Source organism: Ptychodera flava, chromosome 14, assembly GCF_041260155.1.
Source record: "Ptychodera flava strain L36383 chromosome 14, AS_Pfla_20210202, whole genome shotgun sequence".
NCBI lineage: Eukaryota > Metazoa > Hemichordata > Enteropneusta > Ptychoderidae > Ptychodera > Ptychodera flava.
In genome coordinates this window covers 30,581,140-30,593,598 of record NC_091941.1, presented here as the reverse complement: position 1 = coordinate 30,593,598, position 12,459 = coordinate 30,581,140, and the positions used below count along the sequence as shown (strand labels likewise).

The 12,459-nt window shown below is 39.8% G+C and overlaps 2 protein-coding genes across 5 annotated transcripts in view; both read right to left on the bottom strand.

Moving 5' to 3' along the window:
* The window catches only part of LOC139150144 (small ribosomal subunit protein uS12m-like), a 629,842-nt gene that overhangs the window by 392,383 nt on the left and 225,000 nt on the right, over window positions 1-12,459 (bottom strand). The gene's annotated exons all lie outside the window — the stretch shown is intronic.
* The window catches only part of LOC139150128 (uncharacterized), a 45,090-nt gene that overhangs the window by 21,758 nt on the left and 10,873 nt on the right, over window positions 1-12,459 (bottom strand). For 2 of the 4 annotated variants that reach the window (XM_070722301.1, XM_070722304.1), the window contains exon 1: window positions 5,654-5,904. The exons of the other annotated variants lie outside the window; for them this stretch is intronic. The gene's annotated coding sequence lies outside the window, so the exon portion shown is untranslated. Of the gene's footprint in view, window positions 1-5,653; window positions 5,905-12,459 lie in introns of those variants that run through there. 4 annotated transcript variants of the gene reach the window in all.

The window sequence follows — 12,459 nt, the reverse complement described above, 5'->3', positions numbered from 1 at the left end:
CGTGAGATGTCGGATCCTGACGGTCGCGCCATCAAATTAAACAATCCTTGTTCTCTCAATTTCACGCTATAATACATACAGAGGGTTCAATGACTCGGGCCCCCATCCCACCCCCATTGACACTTTATTTCGGAATACACCATTCCACATATACCACTATACTGTGTCCACAAAACTGACAAACCGAGCGAGACCTGAACTTTCAACATTTAAAAAGTTCAAAATTCTAGAAGTCGATAAGGAGATACAGAGATTTCGTCGTCTCCTCCGAAAGTACTTTAATTCAAACTGTCGAGAGAGACGATTTTTTTTTTTTGCAAAAAACGTCTCTCTCGTCATGTTTTAACTAAAATACTAGCATCTGTTGTGATATCATTCCTGTTCATTTAGTTTTCGACATCATTTGACGTATTACGCGTCTCCAAATTGAAAGACTTAAACCTTTGCTCAAACTTTCCTCAACAAAACTTCCGACCGTTCTTTTAATATAATGAGAATAAATATCAGGGGCTACCGTGCAAATGTTGGTACTACAGAAACAAATTAGGCCAGGTAGAATAAATGTATTTTTCCTCGGAATCGCCACTTCCACTTTAGTCAAGTTGTAAATTTTTCTTTCTTTTTTGTTTGAAACTTCGTGATTAATTACTTTCGCATTGCAATTATTTTAGTGCCGCGGGACTTCAAATGATCCTTTTGTATGGAGTCCGGGCAGCACGACTATACCATCAAGATGATTAGCGTCAGTGTTTTTATGTGGAACAATGCAACAGGAGTCGACTCTCAGCAGTAATATCTCCGCTTCGTAAAGGTTAGTGCATGCATCATAATAATTTATTGATTTGATAACCAACATTCAAATTTATAACCGCCAATTAGTACCAATGATATTGCTCAGCGTCAGGGAGACGTCGTTATTTAAGGGGAGGGGTAGAATATAGTTATTACGAAACGAAAGAAATGTAAAAGTTGACCCCCTTAAAATATTCATTCTGAAATATTACCCCCATAATTCATCGATTGTCAAAAATAACTCCAATGGTCAAAGTTGTTGATCTGATTAGATTGATAAAAAATGTCGCAATGATTCGCCATCAAGATGTGGCGCTTGAATTCAACACCACAACCCCATAGCTTTGCACTATGGACACTATCTGTAACTTTTGGCTGTTTGTCAGAATTTTGCCCCGTGTATTTCACTTCAGTTTCTTGTTCTATACTCCCTACAGAATCCTAAATATTCAGTACATTGATGGTAAACATAGCCTCCATATGTGGCACGACCATTGCTATTGTTGACAAATTAATTCAAGTCCGGTCTTGAATGCAATTCTGGACTACAACAATGCTCCATGCACACATAAGCTTATTGCCTTTGTTGAGAAGTTAAAAACTTGGCATTTCATCCTCCTGTCGGAAGTTGAACAAGAAACTGAAGCTGACATAGAACAGAAAAATGCTGAAAAACTAACTACAAGTTACAAACAGAGCAGCATTACCCTGTGTTATCTGCTTGACACGTGCCAAACTCGTTACTTTTCACGCTGATGTAGTTCTATTCATAACCTCTAAAGCTGTTGTGATATAGGCTGTAAATCACTAAATCATGATGAGATTATAAACAGCTAAAATGTTGTGTAACTCTAGCTGTTTATAATGTCTGTATGGTAATTTCAAACTTACTTGCGTATCGGAAAATGACGAAAAACCCCACTTGGCCAAGTGACATTTTGGTGGCAGCGGTGAGATATTTGGCACAGTACAACTATTACCCTTGGGTCAGAAGTGTCACGGTGACACAAGAATCCATCCCTATTATGGCATTTGTGCAGTTTGTTGTTTTTCACCATGACGACCAACACTATCGCTAATACAATCATGCTTATATTGTTCCCAGACTTCGTACAGAACAAATCATATTCTATTTCATTTTTTTTGAAATTTTAATTCTATTTCGGTAATATGGTAGTTCGATGCTATACTTTTGTAAAATACAACCCCCAAAACTGCATGTCTTTTGTAAGATTTTGGACCCCCTTTTATAAATGTTTTGTATAACTCAACTCTCCTGATTTCCACCGGCCCCCTTCTCATATATAACGACGGCCTTCTCAGTCCGAATGATGCATTTAGGGATTTGTTCAACAAGTTAGTGACATGTGATAATAGGTGCACCAGTTTGAGCGAGAAGTGCGTTGAAAGCACAAAGACTATCGAGATGAAAACCGCATGTTGCCATGTCAAAGTTCGGTTAGAGGTGCAGCCAATTCAACATGCATGGAAGTTTGTCGTGTTCAAGGTGTTTTACAGTCGGTGTGTGCAGGTTTTCAACGACCGGACGAATGAAAAATGGACAAATGTTAAATGTCAAATGTTGGACCCCACTTTGAGGAGGGTAAAAAGACAAAAGTGAGATTGTTTTACTGTGGGGTATTTTTGTGAGTTTTTTAGTTTTTTTATTTTCCTCTGGGAGCAGTGTAAATGAATACTCTAACTTTGGTTCTGTCAACACTATCTGTATCTATATTATGGTGGACAGTTTGCAAAATCTATAGACTCCAAGTCATCGGTAGCAATGTAACTAGTGGGGGACTTTGCTGGTTCGTTAAAAGATATGAAAAAAATTCGTTCCCCGCCTCTATCGCTTTTACAAATTCGAGGAACACTAATGTTTTTCTGTCTGGCCTTACCTAATATTTGAAATTCAAATGTGCCGCCATCTGACTCAATGAGAAATGATTTTGTTTTATTTTCACAAAACTAAGACGATGAAAAGTTTACTTACTCGAAGAGCTTCAACATGAGCCCCGAACAAGCGGTAGACCAGAAAGAATTATGAAAATTTTAGAATCCAAACATATATCCCAGAGGTGCATTCTACCTGAAGACAACACACTGAAAGATTGCTGCCGTAACGGTTAAATTACAATGTTGGCTCATTTTCGAATGTAATAAAGGTAATCAGTATCAAGCCCCGGTGACCTTTCCATTCATATTTCGAGGTTTTACGGGTTAAGGTATTATGAATACAGTAAAATTAGACCGACCAGCGGGAGATACAATACTTGTTGACAGAATTGTCCCCGAGGTTATCGTTCGCCCAGTTAAAGCGATGAAATTCGTTTCTTCGCTTCGATAAAGTGTGTATGTGTGATGTATGATAGTGAGCATGCGTGCGTGAGTGCTTCACGAACTCTACAACGTGTTGAAAGGTCTCAGTCAGAAAAATGTAACAACTTAGCCGGCTATTGAACCACTCTTTTTTGGGAGTGGAGATTTAGCCGACTGGTTCTGTCTCAGGCCTCTCAGCTAGGCGACTGATGCCGTATGTTGTGGGTTCGAATCCGATTGAAAACTATCCGTATTTGCTATCCTGGGTCGGTAACACTGCTGGTGGACAGAATTGTCCCCGAGGTTATCGTTCGCCCAGTTAAAGCGATGAAATTCGTTTCTTCGCTTCGATAAAGTGTGTATGTGCGATGTATGATAGTGAGCATGCGTGCGTGAGTGCTTCACGAACTCTACAACGTGTTGAAAGGTCTCAGTCAGAAAAATGTAACAACTTAGCCGGCTATTGAACCACTCTATTTTGGGAGTGGAGATTTAGCCGACTGGTTCTGTCGCAGGCCTCTCAGCTAGGCGACTGATGCCGTATGTTGTGGGTGCGAATCCGATTGAAAACTATCCGTATTGTTAAAAGGCAGAGGAAAACAAATACAGTAAAAAACTGACCGACCAGCGGGAAATAAAACACTTGCAAATCGCTGAGACTGAAACACACAGACGTTTCAGGTGCAACCCTTTCGAAACGTCTGTGTGTTTTAGTCATTGCAGTTTGCAAGTTTTTTATTTCCCGCTGGTCGGTCAGTATTTTACTGTATTTGTTTTCCTCTGCCTTTTAACAAGTATTGTATCTCCCGCTGGTCGGCCTAATTTTACTGTATTCATTTTCACGTGCTGCAGTTTTATCCCTCATTTGAGGTCGTTTGTAATTTTAAAGGTATTATGAACCTCGAAACTAAATTTCTCTAAGTTTTAAATTTTCCTCATGGAAACATTCAATCATTCTCTTTCAAAATCAATAATGTAAATCAGGGGGGACCGTGCAAATTTAAGAACTAGAGAAAAATAGTACCCAACATTTGCCGATATTTGATATTCAAAATGGCCGACATCCAAGTGTTAACTCTAGCGGGAAAAATTAAATTTTCGATTTGTTACGAAACTAAGATGAAGAAAACTTTGCTTCTCCGAGAGCTTCAAAATGAACCCCAACAAGTCGGTGACCAGGAATAGGCCTACTTGAAAAAAATTATGTCCGAATATTTGTCCCGGCGGCGCATTGTACCTGAACCATAGGGACACTATGAAATACCTTTGTATTCGATAACAGCAAGCTATAGCTATTGGGTATGGCAGAATGGAGATCTGCAGTCCACACAGTGTGAATTTGCAAAGAAACAAGCCATCTGAGATACTTGATTCTAATGATGAATAATCGATCACTACATGCGACGGAAACGCCGAGACACCGCTCTATCCGCGGAATACCTGTAATTACTCGATGTGTTCGCTCCACTTATTCGAGAAGTGAAGTCGTGTCCTCGAGTGCACTCTGCAACAATCTTTTGTTTGCTTTTGCCGTGATCTCTGGTTGATAAAAGGCACATCTGCGTTCTCTCGAGAGGCTACTTTTGTGGGTATTCCATCAGGTTGCTTCGCCAAGATGTTCGTGGTATTCATCGGTGGATAAGCTGGTTTTTGTTATTATTCCGAACGAATCCTTTTGAACGTGCTCTTTGACGCGAAAACCCTGCGACATAAAGAGTGTCTTGACCTGCCTGATGCATTTACATCGAGCAACTTGATGAAAAACCGTTTTCTGTTAAGTGTATTTTTTTCGGGATAGAGCAATTTATGAAATAATAGAATGTAGAGCTGTCACTCAAGGCAAAATATTCAGTGGATTTTACTAGTTAAGTTTCTTGGCAGAGAGCAGTTAGGGCATACCATTGGCGATCTGATACAGCACATTCGTCAAGAACAATCCCAAATTTTGTCAAATTCCGCCATATGTGTCAACCGCTACGCTATGTTATGACGTAGACGATGACGTAATAATTTAAATATGCAATAGGTTGCGTCGCCGATTATGTTGTCTTATTCCAGACGTTCGTGTTTCACCGAGAACAATTGTCCGTTGGGATATTATGAAACAAATTTTGTGAAAACCATCAAAAAACGAGAAGATTCTTGACTTGAATTAAAGCAAGATCGCAGCTTGAACCTCTGCAGCAGCGAAAGCATAAAGCAGTTTCTGATATCTACACATTCTGAAAAAACCGTAAACTGCACACAGCAGAAGTTGAGAGAAAAAAAAACATAAATCAATTGCACAAAGTCATGACCATTCGCCGTAGCTCAGCTGGGGCTACATTTTGAGCCGCTATAAATTACCGAACAAGAGGATCCCTGCTATCTATCAACAACATGTTGATCGAAAGCAGAATGAAAAGCTAGCGAATGAAATATTATCATCAGTGATGCTTTGTTGGTTCTCGAACGGTCTCAGCCGGGCATGCTTGAAGTAATTCACAAAACTTCCGATTATCAAATAAGTATATAGGGGAGGGAGAGCGATCGATTTACTCACCTAGACCTAGCGTTCGGTCACTTCTTTTTTTTCTCCTCTCCTCTTTAGCATTAAACTCTTGTTTCACTGAATTTAAAATTCACGTCGTGCGATTTTCAACTCTCGTGTTATGCGAGTGTGGTCAAGAATTTTTCACAAGGGTTTGCACGGATGCGATCCCGGGAGCTTAGTGGGCGCCCTGTCTATAGTCGCTGTCGGTTGGTATAACGTTGCTGGATGATCTTGCGACGCGATGACCCTCCCTGCTCGGATTGGCGCTTATTATAAACTCACGGCAAACCCAATTTCGAAGGCTAAGCCTACGCGCTGACACTTCCTCAATTGGTATTCGATCTCCGCCTTGGGTATGGCGAGATTGTGGATAAAAATTGAAATAATTGCATTATCGTTTCACAGAGTCAACAGCCCGTAATTATGTTATCACATTTCATTACTTGCGCGTTTCTAACGAGTACATTGTGTGGCCCGTCCTTCAAGGATCTGAAAAAGCCTATTTCAAAGAGAGTTAGGAAGACTGCCAATGGCAGCCGTCATAATGTCCAATAACAACATCAAAGGCGTTTAATCAAGAGACCTGCGCACCCTTAACATGCGGTCAAAAGCATGTTAAACGACGCAATTACTTTGTCGGAAGATGAACTTTGCTGTGTGATTACAATACATGCACTCCTTGACCAGTGGAAGAGTTACCATACTGTTTAAGTGGAAAATCAAACATTTTACACTGCTTACCATGAAGTCTTACCTGTTGAGATATTCCATCTACTACCCCCGTCAAAGAAACTTGAAAATTGACTCATTTCAGCATGTGTTTGATAGATTCAAGGTGGCCTGTTTTCATAAGTACCTTGAAATCGTGGTTAGCAAAACCATTGCAGTTGGAAGATCTCCAATAAACGATCTGTGAGTAATGCGCACGGAATATTTAGTTGCGAAAGTTTTCGAAACAACAAATAAAACTTCATTGTCTTAGTAGTTCAAATATTATACAATAGAGGGGAAGACCCTCTACTGTCTATGATCAAACTTGTCATTAACTTGCAAATTTTGACGATCTTGTACATTGGACATTCCATTAGAACCATCGAAACGACATTGTATGTGATCACAGCCCATACGTTCTGATAAAGTCGTAAATTATCTGTCTTACAAAAGAGAGAAAGTTAGAGAAAGTTCCTCGATACATAGGAGTGAAACATTAGTTACACCTGTTTTTTCAACTTCTTCAGGATAGTTCTCTGAAGGTAAAATTTGGGGGAACCCGTGTAGTGCTAGACATTAAATAATTCAAGTGGGAAAGGTATATCGGTTTCCTTTAATTTGTTTAATTATTGTATCTGGTTTTCACAACTTCTGTGTCAATCACTTGAGTTAGGGCAAACATGACCGTGCGTTGTCAACTGAATCAAACGCGAAGTATTGAATTTTCAGTATGCACACACACTTGTGACAGTGCTGTGTGTGTTGATAAACGCGAATCGCCGATTTCTCGTGTCTGGCTTGCTTATTTAAAGGCTCATTTGTAGAGGTGTTAAACATCGTCAGATTTTCTTAATTTACACGAAGACAGCACAAAGTGGAAACTAAATCTGCATGTGACACGCCAGACACGTTTCGTGTGAAAGCGACAACTCTTCTCTCGCGTAAATCTCATTAAATTACGACCGCGGCGAATTCGTAACGAAACGAGTCATGAAAAAGCCCGGAATTTACCAAACTACACTTTCTGCTGATTTGTGAGGATTCAAGTGACCCGATTTTGTCTCAATTTAATGGACTCAATTTTTGTTCTTTTTTTCCGTTCCCAGAATCAAAAATGAGTTGAGCAGGAAATCCAATCGACTTCGACTTCCCTACCTGACACTCTTTTTTAAAATCTTGAATAAGAATAATATACTCTCTGCTAATATACGCCTAACGGCACTGTCTGTGAATGGGAACCTTAATGGATTTATGTACACAAAAAGGCCATAGCCAGTACATAGTGTCTTTATTAATATGGGGAGATAGGCTTATCCGTCGTTCGGAGCAGGCTTTACAAAGTTTAATTCTTGTCAACTATTACGGCATGTATGATATCAATCTAGCAGTGAGAGTGTGGATGAATCAAACACTCCGAGTGATGTTCAGATGTAAAGGTTAGGGAAGGACTTTTCCGCGATGTATGGTAGATGATCAGGCGCCGAGGTTATAGCTGGACTGTACTAGGAAGACAACTTGTAGCAAAGACCTTCGCTGAAACAGATTTCAAGAATCAAGATAGTTCATTTGTTTAGGGTTTGGATTTGTTTATGGTCGGATAATAATGAGCTCTGGCCTTTTTGACATTTCTACAGAAAGATTGAACATGCTACATAGCTCTTTAGTCTAGCATTGAGAATGCAAGGCGTCGGTCACAAATGAGGTCCTTCAGTGAGAAAACAACAGCAAATGCAATATCTTTGCCGCTTTAATCTTGAACACTAAGGACAAGGACATGTCCAGCGAACAATGGTGAAGATTTGTTTAGATTGTCCTGGTCTGACGTCAAACGATTGGATATGCCATGCATGAATTTCCGGAGTGCATCATCTAGTGTGACGCAAGCATGGACCGTCATTACGTCACACAATTCAAACGAATCCAAACTTAGAGAAAAGAGATCTGCGCATCTTACTTTGTTTGCATTCAAACTTCCACGGCATACCGATCACTATTTATCGATTTCAAGGCTTTTCTGAACATGATCGTAAGCATTCATCATCATATGACGTTTCAGTCATCGATACGACGACAGAATGAAGAATAAATATGGATATCTTCTTTTGCAGATATACCAAGATAAGTTTTTGCAACAATCCCGCTACTAGTGTTAAAAGAGAATACAATTCACTCTTCGCCTATAAAAATCAACATTTCATACGTTTAGATTTGACAAAGTGAACATTAAAGCAATTTTTAATTAAAAATATTGGTAGTACTTAGGGTCAAATTCTCTACTTTGATGTATGAAGTGATCAGAAAAGCCAAAGACTTTCCTAATAGACGCATAATGGACAGTTATCCATAGTCAGTTACATGGAATTTTTATTTACACCTAACCTGTGACGCTACGTACTATTGCTATTGGTTCGAATCCGCCATAATGTCACCATCTATGTGATGTGACGTAAAGACGTTCCATACTTGCCACGGCATTTCAGTGTAAACGTTTGCTCCCAAAATTCCAATCCTGCCACTGGGAAAGATGTAATCCCTATATTGCATTTGAAATGTATTTACCGGCAGATTCGTCCTACATTTCTCTCCAATCATGCACGCTTCTTCAAATTTTACATAAAAGGAGACTAGGCTGTATGACTCTTAGCTCCTTAACAAGTTGTTGTCTACTGTCCAAAGCCGGATTATTTTTTAATCTCGTTACTGGCGTCCTGAAGTGAAAGGTCCCTCCGACAGACAATGAATATGTTATCGAATAAGGTTCTTCGGTCCCTAAGTGTCAAATTTCAAACGATTCGAGACGTCGTCACCACATTTCAGTTTTATGGTGTTGGCGCCACATGTGTTTGTAAAAGATGTGCTGGAATGGTACAGAACAAAAACACTACGGTGTCTATAGGATGTCAGGATGTGAATCAAGGCAGCTTTTTATTGGCTCTTGGAGATCCATCACGTGCTTCAGTGAATTAGAGAGCTGGCCACAGTTGTGCATCAGGGCGACATTGTTTATCTTCAGCAACGCGCATGTGTCCTTGTTTCTGCATTTATTCGCATCTTTCGAAGAGAAGTTTGCCGGCAGGCATACCGCTACTTTCCTAATAGGAATGTGTCCTGAGGATATCATTCATTCGATCAGACAGCTTCGTTATAATTGTTTGCTTGTTTTCCACCAGTAAATTTTCACTAATTGTACCCTAGCTATACCGTTGTAAAGTAGGAATGATCGTGTGCATACCTTTTGCAACAATATTGTCAATAGGAAATTGACGCATATGAGTGCAGGCAACTATGCGAGATTCTTTCTAGGCCTACTAATTTTATTGCGAACTATGCTTTTTCCACTTATGAACTTCAATTTGAGGTATCTTTGTTGTGTAAGGCACACAATAAAATACAACAAAATGAGATGCAAGTGCATCTTGAAAGGTATTGTCTGAGAATAATAAATGTTCGAACACCGATCTTTTTCAGACATCTCAATTTGTCCATAATGCCATTTTTGTATGCTGCTCAACACCTTGTCAATACTACTGGCGGAAAACCTTATGAATGACACATCAAGGCCATTCTTGGAAGGTATGTGACTGTGCTCTGTTTGTACCTGTAATTCATGCGGGAAAGCGTCTCCAAGGGTTTGGGTCTATGTTTGAATGCATGTCGATGATAAGTTCGATTTGCCGTCTCTAAATGCCCTCTCTTGTAGTGTACATGTACATCTTTAAGTCATTAGTTTGGTCAACAGCTCTCCCTAGTGATTTCTATAGCTAAGTATCTGTGCGCAAGTACAGTCGACCGAAAGTTCACTCATAACGACTCAAATATCAAACTCAAAATGATATTGTTGTAGAGTAAAACAGTTACGTCTACTTTGAAAATATATCTTTATTGGTCGATTCGCATCAAATTATATCATGACTGTCGCGTCATAAAATGTCGTATTAATTATAATCAAAATTAGAACATGTATAAATTTCCAAATATGCACCTCTTAAGTATGTCAAGATGGTAGAAATTAAACCAGCCTTGACATCAGCCATTTTTCGAGTACCCGGATTCTACACCAAATGTCAATGATGCAAGTAATGGCGTCGCTGTCTTTGGGTATGTCAGTTTTTTTAAAGTCCTTAATTTTCGGTCTAGAAAGTCAAGTATGCAAACATACCAGCACTGTAGTTTGTGCACTAAAGGATATTTCATATTTCATTGGAGATTTAATTTTTTTCACACAGATTCTGGCGGGCCGAACGCCATTTATGAATTTCTCATGTCGGCTTAAAGTACAGCCAGTCTAACCACAGAGTAACTGTTACAGCAACTCTTACTGATATCGATGTTGATCTGCCTGGTTTATTTCATGCATATCATCATTAAGTAGATCGAACGTTCTAAGACTTTTCGGGAAGCCGATTTGCTCCTCTGAGTAAAGTAAGTCGAGACGCCACGGCCAGCCCTTCTAATCACCCCATCCTGCGAGACCTACAGCACTGTCAGTGGAGGAACTCACGACTTCTGCGAAGGCACCCTCATAAGGAGCGACACTCAAAGCTTGTTTTACGAAGGCTGCTACTAGCTCATTTAGTTTTTTACACCCGTCGCATGGTGCTTAGTACTCCCAGGGCGATCAGATACCGTTACACAATTCTGTTTACTGACTCTATCCTATTCCCATATCAGCTCTAGAGCATGATACCCTGGCGCGCGTTTATGTATAAAAGATAGCTGAAAACGTGTTCAGTTAAGAAAAAAACAGACATTTTACCGAACATTGACATGTGCTTTTGATAATGCCTTCAGTGTCCCGCGGTTATACACTGTAAGTGAGCATAACATAAAGATCTGTTTTTAGTGACTAGGTATGGCAATGTCACAATCGAGGAATCTACCATTCTGTTCTCTTTTAGAAGGAATCGACATCAATTTTGTTTTCGAAGGCAGTGTACCGATAGCTTATTCACTTGAGTCACGGAGATCTTCGTGTGTACATTCATGCGTTGTTTCATTTCTTACTGCGCTCGTGGTCGTGGCGTAAGATAATCAAGAGCAACTACTTACGGTGATGTAATTTTCCCCTATTCAAACATCATCAAATTATCAAAGTTCTTACATCTATACGAACTGTTATTCGGCACGATCAATGTTAATAGCCGGCACTATCAAACTCCAAGAGCTACAAACATTGCCACATGATGATGGCGCCCACACAAGAATTTCTAGTGTACATGCCTTGTAGTATTTGATTATTAATATAGTCAAATATTGACTTAACCGCAATTTAGAAAATGACTCGACAAACTGTCTGTTTTATTCCGTAACGTTACCTAAGTTCATTTCGGCCCACAGACTTTGGTTCTACGGCCAGAGGGAGTATCATCTTGCGAACGTTAGTCGGTTTTTTTTTACTTCTTCTACATGACATTTTATCGAAGTCTGAGCAGGGCGGAGGAAATTAAATGAGTCGCCTCGTTTTTAAAAGAGGGTAATGTTTACCTTTGCACGATTAAATACGTAAGTCGAACACACACGAAAATCAAAAGACATCGTCATACCTCTCTGCGATGACGTAAGCATGGAAAACCAAAGTGACTGACACACAAAAATGCACCGTTGCCCAAAACGTTTTGGGAAAATGACTAGAACTAGTTTACTTCTCTTTCGGCTTATTGGACACTTTCCAAAGATAAGTAAGTTATTTAATTCTTCATGCGTAGACTCTGTGCAGGGTGGCTTCAGATTCCGAAGCCAGGCTTATAGGTGGCATTGCTCCTGCGCTGCGCATGTCACTGTACAGGCGGCGTGTCAACAACCCATCCTTGCACAATCTTATAGGAGGAAGGGAAAAAGGTAATCCAATTGTATACAAATGAAAGAACATAAATTATATCATTTGTTCGATTTTGAACTGTCGCACGTCGTGCGCCCACTTTCCGGATAACGGATACTGGCGTTCTGCATCGCCTTTTTAGTAGCAGTTTCTATTTCGCTATTGAATCGCAAAGTACACCGAAAAATCTTCCCTTTTGATCGACAGGGACTGGGGAAATGTGCTGGTATTAAGATTCTATCAGAGCCTCTGTACATAAGATCTTGTTGCTGCTTGGTTACCATGG